At 49.2% G+C, this 10,243-nt stretch overlaps 1 pseudogene; it reads left to right on the top strand.

Moving 5' to 3' along the window:
• Positions 1 to 3,982: 3,982 nt before the first annotated feature.
• Positions 3,983 to 4,364, top strand: LOC139252455 (histone H2A type 2-A-like; annotated as a pseudogene).
• The last annotated feature ends 5,879 nt before the right edge of the window (positions 4,365 to 10,243 follow it).

Here is a 10,243-nt window from a genome sequence, read left to right as displayed (position 1 = left end):
CAGGTCTGCATCTATCCCTGGCCACCAAACGTGTGACCTGGCAATTGTCTTCATCATGACAATGCCCGGGTGCTCATTGTGGAGTTCTCTGATGAACATCTCTCTGCCCATCTGGGGTATGACAACACAGTTTCCCCATAGTCGGCAATCGGCCTGAATCGAGAGTTCATCCTTGCGTCTGTGAAATGGTTTGAATTCCTCAGGGATTGCCCCGTGCGTGGCTGCCCAGTCCCCATTCAGGACACATTTCATGACTAAAGACAGTAGTGGGTCTCTATTTGTCCAGACTTTGATCTGACGGGCTGTCACAGGCGAGCCTTCGTTTTCAAAACTACAACAGCCATGACCATCTCAGCAGCATGCTAGGTTGCCCCTCGGTGGTGGCTAGTGGGAGCCTGCTGAGTGTATCGGCGCAGTTTTCAGTGCCCGGTCTGTGCTGAATTGTATAGTCATAGGCGGCAAACGTGAGTGCCCACCTCTGTATGCGGGCCAATGCATTTGCATTTATGGCCTTGTTGTCGGCCAAAAGGGACGTTAGGGGTTTGTCATCTGTCTCCAGCTCAAACTTCCTGTCAAACAGGTACTGGTGCATTTTTTTACACCATATATCCATGCAAGCGCTTACTTTTATACCATCCCGTAGCCCCGTTCTGCCTGGGACAGACTTCTGGAGGCATAAGCTACCGGCTGTAACTGACCATTGGCATTCACATGCTGCAACACACACCTGACCCCATAGGACGACGCATCGTATGTTAAAACAAGTTTCTTACATGGGTCATATCACGTTAACAGATTGTCGGAGCATAACAAATTTTGTGCTCTGTCAGAATTCCTTTTCCTGGCTGTTCCCCCAGAACCATTCACGACCTTTGTGCAGGAGCACGTGTAGCGGCTCTAGCAGCGTGATCAATTTGGGAAGAAAGTTACCAAAATAATTCAGGAGCCCCAGGAATGAATGCAGCTCCGTCGTGTTACGGGGTCTGGGTGCTCTCTGGATCGCTTCCGTCTTGGACACAGTACGTCTGATCCCGTCTGTTGCTACCCTCATCCCCAGGAATTCTACCTCTGGAGCTGGGAAGATGCACTTCAACTTTTACAATCGCAGACCTACCCGGTCCAGTCTGCGTAGCACCTCCTCCAGGTTGCAGAGGTGTTCTTCAGTGTCACAACCCGTGATGAGGATGTCGTCTTGAAAAATCACTGTCCTTGGAATCGACTTGAGGAGGCTTTTCATATTTCGTTGAAAGATTGCGGCGACCAAGCGAATTCCAAACGGACATATGTTGTACTCAAACAACCCCTTGTGTGTCGTGATGGTGGTTAGCTTCTTTGACTCACTCGCCAGCTCCTGGGTCATGTAAGCAGAGGTCAGGTCCAATTCTGAAAAAGGTTTGCCACCGGATAGCGTCGCAAAGAGGTCCTCCGCTCTCGGAAGCGGGTACTGGTCTTGCAATGACACCCGATTGATGGTGGCCTTCTAATCATGACATATCATGACCGACCCATCCGCCTTGAGCACCGGCACAATCAGGCACACCCAGTAACTGAATTCGACTGGCAAAATGATGCCTTCCCTCAGCAGGCATTCCAATTCGCCTTCTATCTTATCCCGCATCAGGTACAGTGCCACTTTGGCCTTTTGGTGTACTGGACTCACGTCCGGATTTATGTGAATCACTACCTTGGTCCCCATGAAAGTGCCAATGCCTGGTTGAAATAGTGAGTCAAATTTGTCCAGGGCCTGTGAGCATGATATTCGCTCCACAGAAGAAATTGCGTTGACATCGCCCCATTTCCAGTTCATGACAGGAAGCCAACTCCTCCCAAGCAGTGCGGGACTGTCCCCCGGGACAATCCAGAGTGGCAAACTGTTCTCTGAATCTTTGTGGGTCACAACTACCGTGGCACTGCCTAGCACCGTAATGATCTCCTTTGTATATGTCCGTAGCTGTGCGTCAATTGACAATAATTTTGGCCTCCTGGCCTTGGGTGCCCACAAATTGTCGAACTGTTTTATACTCATCAGGGACTGGCTGGTCCCTGTGTCTAACTCCATTGATACTGAGATGCCATTGAGGAGCACTTTCATCATTATCGGTGGCGTCCTGGTGTATGAACTGTACATGTGCTCCACATGAACTCGCTGAACTTCAGCTTCCAGCAATTTCCCCCATTGTCCCTTTGGCGTCGTAGGGCTTACATCGGGCCCGTCCTCCTCGTACATCAATGCGGCTGCAGGCTTCCTGCACATACGCGCCAAGTGACCGCTGACGTTGCAGTTTCTGCAGGTATATTGCTGATAGCTGCAAGCTCTGGCTGTGTGTTTGCCTCCACACCTCCAACATGAGCCGTTGTTGGAAACAAAAGGTCCATTACCATTCGATCGTCTCTGACTGTCTCTGTAACTGTCCTTAAGCGCACCATTGACAGGTGTTGATGGCACCATTACTGGCCGCATTGTCCCTTGCGATGGCATGGATCACCGTTCAGTTAGCCATTGTCTCTGTTGAATTCCCACTTTGGCTTCGACTACATGCTCGGGCATGTCCGATTGACCCTGTCTGCCTAGAGAACTGTGTGCCACGTTAACAATGTTGACTTCCTGTCCATTTGCTGCATTTAAACCAACATTTTTGTCAAACATCATTCTGGTCTCTTCCTCCCCCGAAATAAATGTCTGGGCCATCAAAGCCGCTGTTTCCAGGGTCAAGTCTTTAGTCTCAATCAGTTTCCTGAAAACCCCAGTGTGCCCGATGACCCAAATAAAAAAGTCTCACAGCATTTCCGCTCTGCATGCATCTTGGAACTTACATCGGCTCGCCGGTCGCTGGAGGTCTGTCATGAAGTCTGGAACACTTTGCCTTTCTCACCACTGGTGCATGTAAAACCGATGTCTCGCCATGTGCATGCTTCTCGCCAGTTTAATGTGTTCCCCGATCAACTTACTGAGCTCTTCAAAAGCCTTGTCCGCCGCCTTCTCCGGCACGAGAAGGTCCTTCATCATGGGGTAGGTCCTGCATTCACAAACCATCAGTTGATGAGCCCTGCGTTTGTTGGCCGAATCCTGTCTCAGCCATTCCTTACTGACGAAAGTTTGCTGCAGTCTCTCAATAAACTAGTCCCAATCATCACCAACACAGTATCTCTCGTCTGTGCTGCTAGTGGCCACGCTCGGGTGCTTTAAATCCAAGTTTCTCGCCACCAATAATATGTCCTTACTCTACAATATAAATGCACACGAGGCCCATACTTGAGACAAGGTCACTCTGTGACCAGTAACCATTATTAGCCAGCACTGAAGTGACGAAGGTGGGTGGAGCGTCGCCTTTTATGCCTGAACGTCCAGGTTAGGAGTGTCTCCCAAAAGTTCACCACCTAGTGGTCAATGTTCTCACGGTGCACAACTTAGGTCAGTTTATGCATGGGTTACAATGACAGTTGAATACATGACACTGTCCCTCTTCCCTTTTCACAGAAGGACTCCCAGTTCTGGTCTCACTGCCGCCTTTGCGGGCGTTCGATCGACAATCTGTGAAACCCAAATTTTTCAAATATTGGGTTGGAATGTGTCCGTTACAGAATTAGTGGGGATCGACTCCCGCCCATTACAGACAGTTTGAAATAGCACCCGAATTTAATCCAGCCTGTAACTTGCAAGGGACACATGGAAAAAGACTAAATAAATTAAAACCTGCAAGCAAATCTTTGACCAATGGTGGATTTATTAACATAATCCGCTATTTTTAAAATTGTTGGCGGGTTTTTTAATTACAAATCGTTATTCTGACTGTTGGAGACAGTAATTTCGGCCCTACTTTCATTGGTGGGCTAAATAGACTGGGATTGGTTATCAGAAAAGACCAATGAAATTCACTCGAAGCGATTAATCACAAGTTCGCTCCCTGCATTTCCCCAGAAGGTTAACAAGGGCAGATGTGGGAGGAGTGTCTCATTATTTCTCTGAACATGTGGATTGTCTAGAAGAGGAAAAACCGGCGGTAAAGCTCGGCCCAAGGCCAAGTCTCGCTCCTCCCGGGCCGGATTGCAGTTCCCTGTGGGCCTAGTTCACAGGCTCCTGCGGAAGGGGAACTATGCTGAGCGTGTGGGTGCCGGAGCCCCGGTCTACATGCATGCTGTGCTCGAGTATCTGACCGGCTGAAATCCGGGAGCTGGCCGGCAACGCTGCCCGCGACAACAAGAAGACCCGCATCATCCCCAGACATCTGCAGCTGGCCATCCGCAACGACCAGGAGCTCAACAAGCTGCTGGAAAAGGTGACCATCGCTCAGGGTAGGGTGCCGCCTAATATCCAGGCTGTGCTGCTGCCCAAGTATACCACCGGTCCGTCCAAGAGCAAGTAAAGCGGACAAGATTTAATCTGGTAACCCAAAGGATCTTTTCCGAGCCACCCACAGTATCAATGTAAGGGCAGGTTAATGCTCTCTGGATCACAATTGTCCCAGATCTAAATTAACATTGAATCTCTGCAATTAAGCGGTTAGTTTCCTGATCAGAAATGACCCTCAGACATTCTCGGTTATAAACTGGTCACTGTCGACAGATAGTGCAACAGGTTTGCTGTTATAAAATCGTGCTGCAAGATACCATGAATCATTTCTGGCCTGCGAGGCGGTAAACTTACCCCGATTGCGATGGCCGGGAATGGAAGCCGGGCCCACTGCTTGGGAGGCAGCTCACTATAGCACCATCGCTCACATTTGAGAAAGTGACAGGAAGAGGCTGGTTTCAATACACCAAACTTAGTTTTTTCAGCAGGTTATGTCGTACAAATTAGCTAATTTACAAAAAACATTCCACATGTCTGTTGATTATTTTTTAAACTAAAAGGGCCTAAAACTAATAAATGTGGTGCGGGCTCAGCCCAAGCAAGGTAACTATTCACAGTGACCGTTTTTAATTGTAGGGAAAGTGTCCCAGCACCGTGCTTACATTCTGATTACTGAATATAATATTTGTCCCACTTAAGAGCCGCAAGAATTAGTTAGTCCGCAAAAACAAGGGCAGATGTGGGAGGAGTGTCTCATTCTTTCTCTGAACATGTGGATTGTCTAGAAGAGGAAAAACCGGCGGTAAAGTTCGGCCCAAGGCCAAGTCTCGCTCCTCCCGGGCTGGATTGCAGTGGGGGATAGTGGTATAGTGGTGAGAATAGCTGCCTTCCAATCCAGGTTAAACCGGGTTTAATTCCCGGCCATCGCAGCCGATGTAACTTTAATATCCCTGTTAGATCAGAAATGAATTATGTGAGTTTCTAACAGCAGCATTTATAACTAAGAATAATTATTAATGAAATTAATTTTGACGAAAATCATTCATGTGCGTCTGCCATAGCATTAAAACGGACTTTGAACCAATAAATGAATTCTCAGTCAGAAACGTTGTACCCATGAACCGCTCATTCCCTTTATACTCGGCTCTTAACATCCGTTTATATTCGGCTCACACAACGTGTTCAATGACAGCCGGTCCCACGATCAGGTTCCGTCTGCTTTGTATTTCTCTGAAGTCGGTGTCTCTCTATATTGATTCGCTGATCCGAATATCCGCTAACAGCAAACCTGCGGCAGTGTTTGTCGATCTAGATTTCTACATGTTCGATAGAGAGTGACCGATTTATTACCGAGATCAGGAAATGCACAGCGTAATTACAGAGATTTAATGTCAATTTAGATCTTGAACAATTGTGATCCAGAGAGCATTAAGCTGCTCTCACATTGATACTGTGGGTGGCTCTGAAAAGAGCCTTTGGTTTATTAGATTAAATCCTGTCCACTTTACTTGCTCTTGGATACACTAGTGGTTTTCTTGGGCAGCAGCACAGCCTGTATATCAGGCAGCACCCCGCCCTGAGCGATGGTCACCTTTCCCAACAGCTTGTTGAGCCACTGGTCGTTGCGGATGGCCAACTGCAGGTGTCTGGGGATGAGGCGGGTCTTCTTGTTGTCGCGGGCCGCGTTGCCGGCCAGCTCCAGGATTTCAGCGGTCAGATACTCGAGCACAGCACCCATGTAGACCAGGGCTCTGGCACCCACACGCACAGCGTAGTTCCCCTTCCGCAGGAGCCTGTTAACACGGCCCACAGGGAAGTGCAATCTGGCCTGGGAGGAGCGAGACTTGGCCTTGGCCCGCGCTTTATCGCCGGTTTTTCATCTTCTAAATATTTCCACAATCTACACGCTCATGGAAAGAATGAGAAACTCCTCCCACATCTGCCTTATACCTTCTGGTGGAATGCAGGGAGCGAACTTGTGATTGGTCACTCTGTTGTGAATTTCATTGGTCCTTTCCGATGACCAATCGCAGCCTCTTTAGCCCACCAAAGAAACCTGGGCAGAAATGACTGTTCTCAACAGTGAGTCTTTAAAGTACTTAGAAATTCACAAATCCCGCCAATAATTGTTAAAATTGCGGATTAGGTTAGTAACTTCCCCATTAGCCACATATTTCCAAACACTTTTTGATTCCTTCCATGTTTCACTTGCAAATTCCAGGCTGTTACAATCAGGAATAAATTCGGGTTCAGTTTCAAACTATATGTAATGGGAGGGAATCACTCCCCACTTATTCTGTAACGGGACACAATCCACTCAATCTTTGTAAAAGTTGGATTACATAGATTATCGATCGATCCCCCGCACAGGCGGCAGTGAGACCAGAACTGGGAGTCCTTCTGTGAAAAGGGAAGATGGACAGAGTGTTCAAACTGTCCCGGTTCTGGTCTCTAAGAACTCTCATTCTGGGTTGTTACACTCAGACTCGAAGGTTAATAAACGGTTTGACTCGTAAGAAGAATGTTCTTTTAAAATGAAAAGGGCGTGAGAGAGAACGAGGTGGCTAAAGTCTGAGTCTCATCCTAAAACAAGTTTCTAATTCGTCGGCAGCCGCTGTAAATAAACGGGTCTGAGAGCAAAGAGAAAGGGCGACCAGGGACCGTGTTTGTAGTTTAAAAGGAAGAACCGGACAGTAAAATCAGTTGTCTGAGAATTTAAAACTAAATCTACAGCTGGAACTGCAAAGGTCCCCACACACTTGTTCAGGAAATAATTACAGTAAATTGAGTCTAAAGGGAGATGGGTTTGTGCAGCTCTTTCAGAGAGGTTGTGGGTGCCTCTTAAAAGAGCCGTTGTGTTTGGGTTTGATCTCTCAGGACAGCGTGCAGTTTTACTTGGAGCTGGTGTACTTGGTCACCGCCTTTGTCCCTTCCGACACGGCGTGCTTGGTCAGCTCCCCGGGCAGCAGCAGGCGCACGGCGGTCTGGATCTCCCGGGAGCTGATGGTGCGGCGCTTGTTGTAATGGACCAGGAGAGAAGCCTCACTCGTGCTGTGCTCCAAAGTATCCTTCACAACCGAGTTCATGATGTCCATGGCCTTGGAGGAGATGCCGGTGTCGGGGTGACCTTTGTAGATGTAAATGGAGTAACTCTCCTTCCTCCACCTTCTGCGCTCCTTGCCTCCCTTCGGTGAAGTTTTCTTGATTACTTTCTTCGTGGTAACTGTTTCCCGGGCAGGGAGCGGGCTCAGCGGCCGCCATCTTGGTCAGGGCGGGTCTCACGGCGCATGTGTGGTCCTTTGTGCAGGGACAACGTGTGGGCGGGGCTTCAGGGTGTAGGTCAGTTTGATTCGTCACATGTTTGTGCCCAGGTCAATGGCCCCAGAAAGAGAGCATTGCTGTCTGATTGTTGTCTGGTGACCCTAAGATACACTTAAATTGGCACAACAAAATAACAGTTTACTTACTGATATAAAAAAGAAAAAGAAAAGCTACTCACCACCAGCAGCCAATCACTTATCCCCTTGGCTTTGACGTCATCTTTTGATTCCTTTCTACTTCTTATTAGACTTCTCTCCCCGCTGCAGCTGCACAAGTCACGCCTTTATCGGCCGCTCCGACGCTGCTCCCGCCTCTCACCAACTGCCGCTGCCTATGGAACACCCGCTGGGCCTTTTATAGGCCGCTGCGACGCTGCTCCCGCTTTTCGCCAATGCACAGAATCAATCCCAAACTAATACCACTGCCCCGCTCTCTCCCCATAGTCCTGTATCAATCCCCAAACTAATCCCACTGTCCCGCTCTCTCCCCATTGTCCTGTATCAATCTCCAAACTAATCCCACTGCCCCGCTCTCTCCCCATAGTCCTGTATCAATCCCCGAACTAATCCCACTGCCCCGCTCTCTTCCCATAGCCCTGTATCAATCCCCAAACTATTCCCACTGCCCCGCTCTCTCCGCATAGACCTGTATCAATCCCCAAACTAATCCCACTGACCCGCTCTCTCCCCATAGCCTTGTATCAATCCCCAAACTAATCCCACTGCCCCGCTCTCTCCCCATCGTCCTGTTTCAATCTCCAAACTAATCCCACTGCCCCGCTCTCTCCCCATAGTCCTGTATCAATCCAAAACGAATCCCATTGCCCCGCACTCTCCCCATAGTCCTGTATCAATCCCCAAACTAATCCCACTGCCCCGCTCTCTCCCCATCGTCCTGTTTCAATCTCCAAACTACTCCCACTGCCCCGCTCTCCCCATAGTCCTGTATCAATCCAAAACGAATCCCACTGCCCCGCACTCTCCCCATAGTCCTGTATCAATCCCCAAACTAATCCCACTGCCCCGCTCTCTCCCCATCGTCCTGTATCAATCTCCAACCTAATGCCACTGCCCCGCTCTCTCCCCATCGTCCTGTATCAATCCCAAACTAATCCCACTGCCCCGCTCTCTCCCCATAGTCCTGTATCAATCCGAAACTAATTCCACTGCCCCGCTCTCTCCACATAGTCCTGTATCAATCCGCAAACTAATCCCACTGTCCCGCTCTCTCCTCATAGACGTGTATCAATCCCCAAACTAATCCCACTGCCCCGCTATCTCCCCATAGTCCCGTATTAATCCCCAAACTAATCCCACTGCCCCGCTCTCTCCCCATAGTCCTGTATCAATCCCCAAACTAATCCCACTGCCCCGCTCTCTCCCCATAGTCCTGTATCAATCCCCAAACTAATCCCACTGTCTCGCTCTCTCCTCATAGCCTTGTATCAATCACAAACTAATCCCACTGCCCCGCTCTCTCCCCATAGCCTTGTATCAATCCCCAAACTAATCCCACTGCCCCGCTCTCTCCGCATAGACCTGTATCAATCCGAAACTAATTCCACTGCCCCGCTCTCTCCCCATAGTCCTGTATCAATCCGAAACTAATTCCACTGCCCCGTTCTCTCCCCATAGTCCTGTATCAATCAGAAACTAATACCACTGCCCCGCTATCTCCCCATAGTCCTGTATCAATCTCCAAACTAATCCCACTGCCCCGCTATCTCCCCATAGTCCTGTATCAATCTCCAAAGTAATCCCACTTCCCCGCTCTCTCCCCATAGCCTTGTATCAATCCCCAAACTAATCCCACTGCCCCGCTCTCTCCCCATAGCCCTGTATCAATGCCAAACTAATCCCCTGCCCCGCTCTCTCCCCATAGCCCTGTATCAATGCCAAACTAATCCCACTGCCCCGCTCTCTCCCCATAGCCCTGCATCAATCCCAAACTAATCCCACTGCCCCGCTCTCGCCCCACAGCCGTGTATCAATCCACAAACTAATCCCACAGCCTCGCTCTCTCCCCATAGTCCTGTATCAATCCCCGAACTAATCCCACTGTCCCGTTCTCTCCCCATAGCCCTGTATCAATCCCCAAACTAATCCCACTGCCCCGCTCTCTCCCCATAGTCCTGTATCAATCCCAAACTAATCCCACTGCCCCGCTCTCTTCCCATAGTTCTGTATCAATCCCCAAACTAATCCCACTGCCCTGCTCTCTCCCCATAGCCCTGTATCAATCCCAGAATCTATACAGAGAGAGACAGATAGAGAGACAAACACACACTGACACATAGATATATATATAGAGAGCGAGAGAGAGAGACACACGCACTCTCTCGCTATCTGTCTGTTTCCCACTCTCTGTCTCCCGCTCTCTGTCTCTCTCTCTCGCTCGCTGTCTCTTTCTCTCTCGATGATTCTCTGTGTGTCTCTCTCTCTCTGGGTCTGTCTGTCTCTATTTCTGTCTCGCTCTCTCTCCCTGTCTCTCTCTCTCTCACTATCTCTCTCTATCTCTAACACTCTATCTCTCTTTGTATATCTGTCTCTCTGTTTTTCTCTTTCTCGGACTCCCTCTCTCTCTCTCTGTCTTTCCCTCTCTCTCTCTCACTGTCTCTCGCTGCCTCTCTCT

Source organism: Pristiophorus japonicus, unplaced genomic scaffold (genome assembly GCF_044704955.1).
Source record: "Pristiophorus japonicus isolate sPriJap1 unplaced genomic scaffold, sPriJap1.hap1 HAP1_SCAFFOLD_47, whole genome shotgun sequence".
Lineage (NCBI taxonomy): Eukaryota > Metazoa > Chordata > Chondrichthyes > Pristiophoridae > Pristiophorus > Pristiophorus japonicus.
Note: the sequence above shows the minus strand (reverse complement) of the source record. Positions and strands in the feature narration are given on the sequence as shown.